The following is a 13,695-nucleotide window of genomic DNA, read 5'->3' on the forward strand; positions in this document are numbered from 1 at the left end:
ATCACTAGTGGTGTACGGCCAGTGTAGGAGATCGCTCCCCACACCATGATGCCGGGTGTTGGCCCTGTGTGCCTCGGTCGTATGCAGTCCTGATTGTGGCGCTCACCTGCACGGCGCCAAACACGCATACGACAATCATTGGCACCAAGGCAGAAGCGACTCTCATCGCTAAAGACGACACGTCTCCATTCGTCCCTCCATTCACGCCTGTCGTGACACCACTGGAGGCGGGCTGCACGATGTTGGGGCGTGAGCGGAAGACGGCCTACCGGTGTGCGGGACCGTAGCCCAGCTTCATGGAGACGGTTGCGAATGGTCCTCGCCGATACCCCAGGAGCAACAGTGTCCCTAATTTGCTGGGAAGTGGCGGTGCGGTCCCCTACGGCACTGCGTAGGATCCTAAGGTCTTGGCGTGCATCCGTGCGTCGCTGCGGTCCGGTCCCAGGTCGACGGGCACGTGCACCTTCCGCCGACCACTGGCGACAACATCGATGTACTGTGGAGACCTCACGCCCCACGTGTTGAGCAATTCGGCGGTACGTCCACCCGGCCTCCCGCATGCCCACTATACGCCCTCGCTCAAAGTCCGTCAACTGCACATACGGTTCACGTCCACGCTGTCGCGGCATGCTACCAGTGTTAAAGACTGCGATGGAGCTCCGTATGCCACGGCAAACTGGCTGACACTGACGGCGGCGGTGCACAAATGCTGCGCAGCTAGCGCCATTCGACGGCCAACACCGCGGTTCCTGGTGTGTCCGCTGTGCCGTGCGTGTGATCATTGCTTGTACAGCCCTCTCGCAGTGTCCGGAGCAAGTATGGTGGGTCTGACACATCGGTGTCAATGTGTTCTTTTTTCCATTTCCAGGAGTGTATGTTTTAGGGGTTATTGTCATTCCTACAGGCCATGTGCAATCAATGACAAAATCAATCAGTCTGTATCTTATCATTCATCCAACTACAGCAAACTGTTGCAGTCAACAGTTAAAGAATCCTGGTGCTGTATGAGGATGGTAAACTCATCACACACAGCTGAAAAATAGGGTTTATATGAAAAATATTCGTGATGTATAGTCTTCTCATGATATTCAACAGGAGTGATTATATCGAGTAATGTCGTTACACAATTTCTTACACAGCAATTTAAGAATTTGGTACTCCTTCGTTATCACATCGTGCCTTAGGAATGAAGTAGAGCACTGATGGCAAGATGTGATCCTGCTTCAGTTGTATGCACATTATGGGTTCTTCACCATGGAAGTCTATGAGGTGTCCATCGTAGTCTACAACACACAGCCTGAGATTTTCTGATACGTGGACAGTTGCTGGAAGGAATATGACGTTGGTGGGTGCCTCAACGATTTTATATGCTAGGCCAACTGTAGGGAAGAATCAGTAAATTTTGTGAGTAAATTTGTCATTTGTCATCTCAGTGTACAACTTAACTCAAATGGTGCCAACAGACAGAATGTCTACAGTTAAGGTGACTCATAAAATTTGTGTGAACTTAACTTCTCGAGAAATATAACTTTTGTGTTGAACTATTGCATTAGAAGTTAATCGTCTTTGTTGGCATGTTTACATAATCAGTGTGATATGCACCGGGAGTTATTTCTCCATTTCTCCACCACTTCCTAGATGTAGTTTATTGTTTTTTGCAGTGATATTAAGAATGCTGCTCTACATCTCAATCCAACAAATACAATGATCCAATCACCTTTCTTTGCATAAATCACCTAGTGGAAAATAATTCATACATAGATCAGATGTTTGTTGTTTTCTTTTTTTTAAATTCAGTGTGTGTGAATGATGTCTAAACTGCAATTATGAATGGAGGAATAGCGATTGTCTTTATATATAACTAATCTTCTTTGCATCGAGGTGAACATGAGGCATAAATGTCCACACAGTTGTGTATTAAAGTTCTGATAACGCTGCAATTTGTAGAACACATGGTTGTTAGTAAAATAGCAGTGTAATTCCTTTTGTGGGTGTAAATGTCTTAATGAATCAAAGTAGTAGACAGTTTTCAAGTATTTTAAATGTGTACTACACAATAAAGTCAATGTTCTCCTGCAACATTTAAATTTACAGTCTCATGTTCCACATAGATATTAAGTACAAACACTCCTCACGACCTGGAAATGCGAATTTTTTGATGAGTATAAGTAGATTTTTATTTGTAACCAGTCTGCTGGGTAGTATAGCTAGAGCTTCTAATATTTATGAACAGTCAAAGTCCTTGTCAGTGTGGTTTTGCATATAGTCAGCCACAGGTTTTATCATACTATTGCGTCTTCTGGCCTTACGAAGCTGTTCTTGTGCACTTTTCACATTTTTCGCTGTTCAGACTATGTCCACTGGCCCAATGGCTAGAGACACAATAGCTAATATCCCTGCTACCATGGAAATTATAATTGGAAGAATCCGCCTGAGGTGTAGGGTACTGTTAGAACCTGGGACATTTTAATAAGTCTTCTCCATTATCACTTCATAGAAGTTTTGGCTGCTGACATTGGTAACTGAATATATTGTTTTAACCGTCCAGAAGGTGTGCGGCTTTTTACCCAATGTAAATGCTGCATGCAACATTTTATGAACTTGTTTCTGCAGTACGCTTTCCTATGCCTGTGTCTCTTCTTGCACACACTTGCTCAGCTGTATCAGTTAAAATTCGATTTGCATCATAACGATCTTTATTTTTAACATATTCGATATTGTGTTCTTTGCAAGCTTCATCAAACGGATTAATTATTTTACATGATGTGTGAGTTATTTTTATAGTGGCATTCGCAACCCCCAGTAGTACTGTGTATGAATGTGTAATTCTACAGGTAGCTTACATGGCATGCTATCACCACTTTTGATACACGTTCAACCATGCACTCTATGCTACTGCACCTTGTTATATTCCAGGTCATTGACATCCACCTAAATGTTGTGTAATGAAGCAATACCAGTAAATTATGGCCATATTCTCTTTACGTCTTATGATGATCTTTGTTAGAATCAGATCTGGGTCAGAGTTTCTCAGTAACTCTTTTGTGAAAAACTTTTAGCTATTTAATCACTTGTCCTATTCTTCACAGTATAAGTTATAGGACTTATCTGCTAAATGTTGGGTGCTGTAAATATTTCAGTTGACCAATTTGGCAGCTAAGATTCTCAAAATAGTAATTTTTCAAAGACACAATAAATTATTTAAATTTCTGTTAGTACAGAGCCATCGTTTTAATAGGATGATGTTCAGTTTTAACAGCTCATTATTGTGAAAGTTCGTTGATTCCATTTTTATAGTCCGATTTTTCGTTCTAATTATGGTGTTCAATTATCTTTGGAAGAATATCAGTCCATTTTTATGACTCTCAAAAAGTAAAATACACCCATATTCTGTTTTTATCATTTTGTTCAAATGTTCTATGATATTTGGTTTCATGTGGGCGATGTTTAGTATTGTTGTCTACCACAACGCTGCAGCTCCGTCAGCTTGAAAAACTTACAGTAAGACTCACCACCATGATCCGTTTTAAGGTTGTACATTCTGAAGCAGTTGATGTGTGCAACCTCATTCATATCTTTCTTTTATAGGTTAGCCCCAAGTGAATTTATAATGTGTATCAGTAACCGTAAAAATTTGTTTGAAATCTTTGTTATCTTTTGCCCCCATAGACTGTAAGTCAACCAAGTCTCTTATTGTAACATATGTACATGGGAATGTTTTTATATACTGGTTTGTGGAATTCTCAACCTTTTTTCTCTACAATTATTCAGTGATGTGTCCTTCTCAGAGGTCAAAAATGACTGATATGATCTCATTAATATGAGATGTATGTTGTGTGATGACCATGGAGAAGAAAAGTCTTAATCATTGTACTGATTTGTAGGGACTGTCATAATTTATATGTTGCTATGACTGATTTTCTATTTTTGCTGAATGTCAGTAGCACTGGCAATACTTCATCTGTCAGAGAATGTAAGTTAAGTAATATTTTTGTTCTTCTATCCTTTTTGGCTTTTCATTCGTCTACTTTGGACGACGTTTTTCTCATGTACGGTAATATTTCGCAATACGTTTTTAATTATTGAAGTTTCAGGTTCTTCAGAATACTCGATTCACTAGATTCTTTCAAATTCTCTATTCCCACACTGTACTGATGTTGGTTAAATTTATGTGTTTGCGTACCCAGCATATACTGTTGTTCAGTGTCGACTCCAAATGATCCATGTAACTCAACATTTCCTTGATGATTAATGAAATCAGCAACATTACACTTCTTTTCTTATTTTTACTCTTCTTTTTCTTCTTCTTCTTCTTCTTCACCTTCTTCTCTGGGTTCAGTCATCTTACAGGGCGCGCGTGTGAGTTGCCCAAGAGATTTAGTAACAGGTTTAACCATATCTCTGAGAGACTGATCTGATTCCAAATGCCTAAACTTTAGCAGGTTTACTTACTAACAAGTAGTCTCAAATGTCTAAATGACTTTAAGTCTGATTGACGTGCTGTAGCATGTTAAAATGACTTTGAGAGAGTATATGGCTTCTGTACTCTTAGATTGGATATGGTGGTGTCTGTTCTCTTTTTTTCTAACTTATAATTTTAGCATCATGACGGTTGTTTCCTTGACACTAACATTCCACGTGGGATACATATATTTCATGTCTTGCAGCTATAGCTTCAATGAAACCGTCAAGTTCTGTTGACTTTATGTTAATATCTGAGAGACTTTTATTGTATATTTCATTTGTCTGTCGAGGTACAGAGATACCTACTGCCTATGTCCCATCCCACCTACTCCCTCAGAATGAATGCACAATACACGTGTGACCTTCTCCATTGCATTAATGTATAGTGATGCGTATATTTCTTTTTGAACTACAATACATATCTCCTAACGTTTTCTGCAATTTTCACTACCTTCACAGTTAACTCTTCAGTGAAGGTGAAAAGGTCTTTGCATTTTTTCCTTGACGAACATTTATTTTAATCATTGCCCAATTTAGAATTGACATTTCAAATACAGTGAACTGCTGCTTTTGTCTTAGGTGTTGTTACATCCATCTTGTTTGGGGTTCACTGCATTAGTGTAGTCAGCATTCTCAGAAAATAAACACTTTTTAGTAAGTATCAGAGATTTGGATTCCAACTGAAAGGCATGGGTGACGTGATTAGATTCTTCGTAGATCAGCTAGTTGATTTATTTACAGCAGCCGAAGCCATCTGCCGCTCTGAGATACACTCATTTGCATATCACAAGTTATGCTGAAAATTTCACAATTATAATACTTGTGACCGCATTGTCAGGTTTTCCCCTCAGTTATTCATTGAAATAACGATGTGATAGGAGTTACAGTTGTATAATGAAATTTCTCAATAGTGATTTTTCTGTGAATGTGTGGTGTCTGGCCGGCCGGGGTGGCCGAGTCGTTCTAGGTGCTACAGTCTGGAACCGCGAGACCGCTACAGTCGCAGGTTCGAATCCTGCCTCGGGCATGGATGTGTGTGATGTCCTTAGGTTACTTAGGTTTAAGTAGTTCTATATTCTAGGGGACTGATGACCACAGCAGTTAAGTCCCATAGGGCTCAGAGCCTTTTGAACCATTTTTTGTGGTGTCTGTTATTTCTTACATGTCCGGACGAACAGACGCCGCATGGACGCATGGATACTGCAGCTGTGATACTTATTACATAAACTGAAGGTGGAAGGGAAGAAGGAAAGGAATGTAGTCAGCTGCATGACCAGAGGCAGCCCCTCAACCCACACCACCTATACCATCATAGTAGCGGTGGTAGGCAGAGGCAATGTGCGTCGAGTGGACAGGTGGGCATTGGTAGACTCTGAAGTGTTGTCAGCTGTCTAGTCAGTACTCCGCAGGATTCATGAAACGAAGTCAAATCGTAGCATCAGTGGTTAACAAAGTGTCATTCGTGCAATGCTGCCAAATCTATTTTCTGAACTGATGCTTCTCACAGTAAACACATTCTCGTTCTATACAAAACTTCGGTCACTATCAGCTGCACTAGGGACTTGTTTTTTTATACACACTATTTGTAAGTTGATCATATACAGACTGTCTGCAGGCTCATCAGCTATTAACGTCAAAACATTTAATCTAAGTAAACAACGCTGCTTGAAAGAACACTAAAAGGCCCTTAAACTTACATTCGTATTAAAATGACAATTCACGCATTTCAGGAGTGTCCATATACGGGGTACACGCACGTTTTAATTACCCTCACAGAAAGTTTTTAGAGTTTAAGAACGCATATACTGTGTGAACAGTCAGGTTCTTAGCTGAGTCTGAGATCGTCGGCTATCTGACAGGTGTCTTGTAAGTTCTCAAAGCTTCTAGGCTAATGACACACATGTTTCATTTGTTATAGCATTTGTGAAAAGGGCACAACCTGCAGAAACACAGGGTTACAGTGTCTAAGAATTTACAATACTCCAGCACACGATTGGGACCGGACGGTGGTGAGTAAACACCACTACTGTACACACTCTTCTGTTTCATGTTTGTTTATCTCAATCAAAAGGTGAGGAAACTTTGCTTCGCCGAATCGATTGTCTATTTATTCACTTTAAAAAAATGTCTATGCACCATTACTGTCTATAAATAAGATGTGCGCCCAAACTGTGCTCAATTTTTGTATTCTGGTTCCACGATCCTGACAATAGTCTTTCCATGAATTTCATACATAAGATCATTCTCTAATCAATTAAAATTAGTCATTTGACAAGTAACTAACGATCTTCAAAGACAAAGCGTAACTAAGGATTGGCTATGTTTTTCAAGTTTGGAATTTAGCATCAGACACTTTCAAATGACCCATGTACTAACAAATAAGAGAATATCAATAAAAGGTAGGGATATGAAGCTTCCTAAACCTGCACATTATAGAAACCAAGCTAAGTGAGCATAGCCAGGAAAGGTACAAGGCTCGTGATAGCGAATGTCTACATGGCAGTATGACAGAAGCTAACATCACAAGACGCATTTCAAATATTGACCTAAGACTGTTTAGCGTCATGTTCAGGACATAGGCACAATATACATAAATACAAAGCATTAACACAAATACACTTAAAATAACATATCACACAATACATTTAAGCCAACTTCAACATCACAGAACTTAAAATAGGTTCATTAATTAAGCACCAAAGATTACCTCCCTTGAAACATTTAGTTCATCAATCTTAAAATTACTATGTACAGTCTGATTAAAGACAACCATATCTCACAGGTAACTGTAAATTAGGTGTATCCTTATTTTTAATTGCAATGCTATACATCTCATATCTGACAAACCAGACGGCTTATGCACTCAAAGAAATTGTAGCATGACCCCAGCATGAAATTGTCTTTTTCTGTAGACACTATTTCCTTTTGATTGCAGTATTTTACAGATACATCAGTTTCTGAAAACATTACTTGAACTTTTTCTACACATTACCCGTTCATAAATAATTTGAGGAACGTGTGGGCCAAACGGTTTGGAGATATCTACGAAACAATACCGTTCCTGGAAGTTTCAGCTAATTGCTGTTGAAGTGCAGCAGTGTACTAGGATGCGGGTCGCTAGTCAGCCTGGGTCATTAAGTTGGCGCTTGTGTCCGGCGTACGTACGGTTTACCACCCAAAAAGGAAGCAGGAAGGACATCTCTCTTTAAGAATTACTAATGTGCCCATATTTTCCGTAATCCTATCAAGAAAAATAAAGAATATATTTAGAACACACGTGTTAAACACGTACCACTAATACTTAACATTATGTTTTGGCTTGATTTTTTTACAAGATTTCGTATGTGTTCACCATTGTGGAAAGTGAAGAAACACCTCTTTTCCATTGTTGTGTACTACTGCCCCGCAAATAACTACTTAGCTTACTAAATAACAATCTGTTCCCGTTTCACGTTACTAAACAATTCATGTAAACTGGCCATTCGCGTTCCTTTGTCGGAAAAGGATAGCGGACTTTGCTCCAGAATCCAGTTGCGACATCCCTTTTTCTCAAAGATGAAAGAAATTTTAACCCGCCAAATATGAGACTATCACAGAAAAACATTAAAATATTTTTTGGGTGTCTTCTATTGTACTTGACCGAAACGGAACGACCTGTACTAAATGTTCCGTAAGTTTAATGTAACTTACGTGAGAATGTTATACGAGAGGAAACAGAAACAAAGTCGTTATTATTTAATTACTCATTCCAAAAAACCATTCTATTGTACACGTATAGTGAGTAACATTATTATCGACTGACCCAAGCAACCTTCGACATTCATCGTTTTATAACTTAATACCAATTCCATGTTCCCTAATTAATGTCATTAGCACTCATGGTACAGAATTAAGCAAACATAACTTAAATTTTATCTAATCACGAACTGAACACAACATTTCACTCGCGATGTATTGAAACGAGAATGTAATTAGAACATGTATCGGCTGGTGCAACAGTTAAATGCAGCTACTAAAATTAACAACTCCTGCAATTAAATTTTGTGTGATTTATTGTTTAGGGGCGGTTTACAAACTGCCGCAATGTGATCAGCCAGAAGGTAATTGGAAAAATAAATTCTGGCAGATACAGCGAGACATGCTTATGTCGCGGCTATTAAGCGTCGCTTATGAAGAACACCAGTTCCTTTTTTACGCGCGAAGCGAAATGGACGCAATCTGTTCCATTCACGTTAAATACTTTGTCATTCAAACTTGATCCGTCTCGTTTCATATTGTGAACTGAGTACGATGGAAATACCGTACTGAATCGTTATGTACCGCAACGCTTGTTCGCTAGAGAATTTACATTCAAGGGACTTTTAAACTCAAAAACAAATTTATCACTTACAAAAGTAATAAAATTTATGACTAAAATAGTGCTGAGTAGCAAGGAGATTTACGACCGTGACTTAGACTTTCTCACAAATTTTTAAATTAATGTTCTGTAACAGACTGCACGAAAAGATTTTACATGATACCTACAATTATTTTCTAAGCTCTATCTATAGGCAATCTAGGAATGTGCTTTAACTTCATAAGCATTGCTCTCGTAGGGATCTGAAGGACTAGATTACATCAACTACAATGTGCTTAAAGGCCTGTAATAGTAGATCTTCCCGCCCTCTATACTTGAGTGGAACTGGTAAAATGGTAAAATATGAAGTACCCTCTGGCATGTTCTCCACACTGGTTTGAAAGTTTGGCTGTAGCTGCAGGTGCAGTTATCATATTCATGTACAGTTTTAGCAATCTGCTTGTTGTTGTTGTGTTCAGTGAGAAGACTGGTTTGACCCAGCTCTCCACGTTGTTGCATCCTGTGCAAGCTTCTTCACCTCCATGGTGTACTGCAACGTAGGCTTACATACACTTGAACCGGAGCACAGTATTCAAACCTTGGTATCCCTCTGCACCTTTTTAGACACCCCCCCCCCATCCCAACTCCTAAGCCACACCCGCCCCAGCACAGCCACCCACACACATTTACCTCCGTTACCAAACTGGCGATTCCTTGTTGTCACCGGATATGTCCTATCAACTAAACCCTTCTTTTAATCACATTGTGCAATAAACTTCTCCGAACATCGATCCGGTAATTCCGCATCAATTATTCTATCCACACATCTTATTTTCACCATTGTTATAGAGAAAAAGCTTCTGTTCACTTCTTGTCTGAAGCGTAAAGCGAACATGTCTTACTTACGCACAGGGTTACACTCCATACAGATTTTGCCAGAAAACTTAACATTTAAGTTTATATTTAGTGTCAACAGATTACTCTTTTCCAGAAACGTTTTTCTTAATATTTCCTGTCTACTTTGCTAGTCATCAGTCATTCTGCTGCGGAATAATCAAATCTTACCCAAGCTCCAGCATGTCATTGCCAATGCTATTTCTGTCAGCAAATTCCTAATTAATTCGAAGACATTCCAATACATTTTTTTTTATATTGTTCAAGGCACAATCCATACTGACCATATGCTCCTTCGAGTCCTTTCACGTCTCTGATGTAATTGTTATGTTATCGCAAACCTCGCAGTTTCTATTTCTTCAAACTGAACTGTAATTCCATTTCCAAGATACTCCTTAACTACCACCTCTCATAACAGATAGATTAATATCAGGGATAGGCTACAACACTAACTCAGTTGTCAATGGTGGCTTTCCTTCATGCTCTTCTATTTCTAAAACTCCCGTTCGCTTTCTGTACGAGATGTTAATACTTCGATTCTCAAAACTGCTTTCCTGCCTTTGTACAAGTTGTGAATTACATTACTTTGTGCCACGCGGGGTAAACGTGCGGCCTAGGAGGTCTTGTCACGGTTCGCGCGCCCCCTCTCCACCCTCTAATCCCCCCTCGGCGTTTCGAGTCCTCCCTCTTGCATGGGTGTATGTGTTCTCCTTAGTGTAAGTCAAGTTAGATTAAGTAGTGCGTAAGCCTAGGAACCGATGACCTCAGCAGTTTGGTCCCATAGTCCTTACCACAAAATGTACCTTTCTTTGTACGTATATCATGACCTCAGCAGTTTGGTCCATAGTCCTTAGCACAAAATTTACCTTTCTTTGTACGTATATCTTACCCCTGCTACCTTCAGATTTTTGAAGAGTGTATTCGCGATCACATTGTCAAAAGCTTTCGATAACTCTACAAAAGCTATGGATTTATAATTGTCTTCCTCTAACCTAATTTCTAAGCTGCACAATGGTGTCAGTATTGCCTCGCGTTTTCCTATAGTTCTCCGTAACCCAAAATTTATCTTCCCCGAGTCTGGGCGCTAGTAGGTTTTTCCTTCTTCTGTAACTAATACGAGTCACTATTTTGCAACCTTGACTTATTAAACTGGTAGTTTGATTATATTCAAATCTTTCAGCGCCTTCTTTGTTTGGAATGAAGACCAATTATAAATGGTATGTAATAAAACGTTCAATATTAGGAAACAGCCAGTCCGATATAATGTTTGCGAGACGAATTATAAGAGATTTTGCGCCAGTATAACGGCATTCCTGTAAAAATTGTGTTCTAATATTTTCGTACGTGAACACGAATTGTAACAAGAACTGAGAAACCAAACGCATGCACTGATGCAAAATCTCGTACACTGTGCTGATACCTCTGGCAGCAACAGTGCCCCTAACTTGACTGGGCATGGGGTGCAGCTGAGTTTCAGCGGGAAACAGGGGTACGTAAAACCATGGTGCAGCAGCTCTATGCCGAAGTACGAGAGGAATTCAGTAAGCAAAGCAACAGTTTTTCGTCTGAAAATATGCAGAATGTGTTGTGGGACGTAGCAGAATAATCCCAATTCTACTCCTATAGTTTCTTAAAGTTACGAGAGGTGGCAGCGCACCACCCGTCCGATCTCCCTTTGTTGGGCTGCAGTGTACAGTTGTGGCTCCTGCAATGTTGGAGGGTGTGGACGTTGGAGGTGATTGCCAGATCACTGTCAAACATCTCTCTGCTCAACTGGCAGTCACTGTTAGTAGTACTGACACACTAGTCCACCAGTTGAGTACTTCATGGTGCGTGGTTGTTTCTTACCGTTTCACAGAAGACCATAAAGAGCATCGAACGACCATCCGTGTGGAAGTACTTACGCGTTACGCAGCTGAGCCTGAAACTTTTTTTTTTGAATAGCGTCAGAGACGATGAACCATGGATTCAGCCGTACGAACCGGAAACAAAACGGGCAACCCGTTTAGTGACGGGCGTGGTGGTGGGGGGGGGGGGGGGGGGCATACCATCTCACCTCCGAAGAAAAAGTTCAATGCCTCACTCCCAGAGACGGCCTTCTGGGACTCTGAACGAGTTATTCTGTTCAAAACGTGTTTTGATACCCTCAGAAAATTTTAGAAATCACTTCAGGGTGTTCGTCGCCGCAAATATGGAAACGAACTTGTCATTCTCCATAAGCTTCACACAAGCCTGGGCACCCGAGAAGAACTCACAGACCTACAGTGGACTGTTATACCTCTTCCATCCAACAGCTCGGATTTCGCACACGTCCACCTCCATCTCACAGCCCAATGAAGGATCACTACGTGGCAAGCAGTATGGGGATGCTGCAGAGGTCACTGATGCAGCAAGACGCTGGTTCCGACGTCGACCAGTAGAGTGATACGATGCGGCCATACAGGCCCTTCCAGTAAGGTTGTGTAGGGCTGTGGCAATGGAGACAGATCATGTCGAAGAATAGAGCTTTGTAACCAAAGGTGTTCGGTATAACATGGAGTACAGGAGTCCTTAATAAAACCATCCTGCCTCAGAAAAAAATTAAATGTGTTCATTACAAGCTTAATGCCCCTCGTGAATCAGTCGTAACGGCTGGCCAGTGGTGCCAGGCCTGACTCTCGGCAACCTCGACGGATGTGTTCAGTGGGTGAGAGACGTCGAGACGTGTTGTGTAAGGCAACAGTCGAAAGCAGTGGCCGTGTTTGCTCCCTCGAACACAAGGTGTACCACGATTTTCGCACAGAGAACCAATATGATGGGAAATCCACTGCTTAAGCTTTCGTTACAGACAAAATGCTAAGTTAATCGCTGTTCTCATTTCTGCTACTTCTCATTACTTCCATCTTTTTCTATTCCCTTTCAAATCGTATTCCGTACCCTTCGGACTGTTCATTCCATTCAGCAGATACTGTAATTCTTCTTCAGTTTCACTGAGGATAACAATGTCATCAGCGAAACTTATCATTAATAACCTTCCACCTGAATTTTAATTTCGCTCTTGACATTTTATTAACCGTGACTACTTCTTCAGTGTATAGATTCAGCAACAGCGGCGGAGGACTACGTCCTTCTCTTACACTTTTTTTTAATCTGAGCATTTTTATCTTCGTCTTATTGTTCCCATTTGGCTCTTGTACGTATTGTATATTACCCGCCTTTCCCTAAAGCTCAAATTTCGAACGCCTACAGCCCTTTTACATTGTTGAAAGCGTATTCCACGCCGACAAATCATGAACGTGTCTTGATATTTCTTCAGTCTTGCTTCCATAATCAGCTAGAACATCACAATTGTCTCCCTTGTGCGTTTACTTTTCCTAAAGCTAATCTGATCGTCATCCAACATTGTCTTGATATTTCTTCAGTCTTGCTTTCATAATCAGCTAGAACATTACAATTGTCTCTCTGGTGTGTTTACTTTTCATAAAGCTAATCTGATCGTCATCCAACATGGCTTTAATTTTATTTTCCATTCTTCTGTATATTATTCTTGTCAGCAAGTTGGATGCATGAGCTGTTAAGTTGATGGCGGATAATGCTCGCACTCCTCGGCAATTGTAGCCTTCGGTACTGCGCGCATGATGTTTTTCCCAAAGTGGATATCGCGCAACTCATACATTCGACACAACAACGAGCATGCTTTCTTTCCAGTTCCCTAACGATTTTAGAAATTCCGACGGAATGTTACCTATCCCTTCTGCCGTATTCGATATTAAGTGTTTCAAAGCTCTTTTGTATTGTGTTTCTAACACTGTGTCCTCTACTTATTCTCCCATCATGTCATCAGACAAGTCATCCTCCTCATCGAGACCTTCAGAGTACTCTTTGCACCTACCTACTCTCTCCTCTGCATTTGACAGTGGAGGTCCAATTGCACTCTTAATGTTACTACCTTTGCTTTTAGTTTCAGCGAAAGTTCTTTTGACTTTCGTATATGCTGAGTCAGTCCTTGCAACAATCATTTC

Source organism: Schistocerca americana, chromosome 3, assembly GCF_021461395.2.
Source record: "Schistocerca americana isolate TAMUIC-IGC-003095 chromosome 3, iqSchAmer2.1, whole genome shotgun sequence".
In the NCBI taxonomy this organism is placed as follows: domain Eukaryota; kingdom Metazoa; phylum Arthropoda; class Insecta; order Orthoptera; family Acrididae; genus Schistocerca; species Schistocerca americana.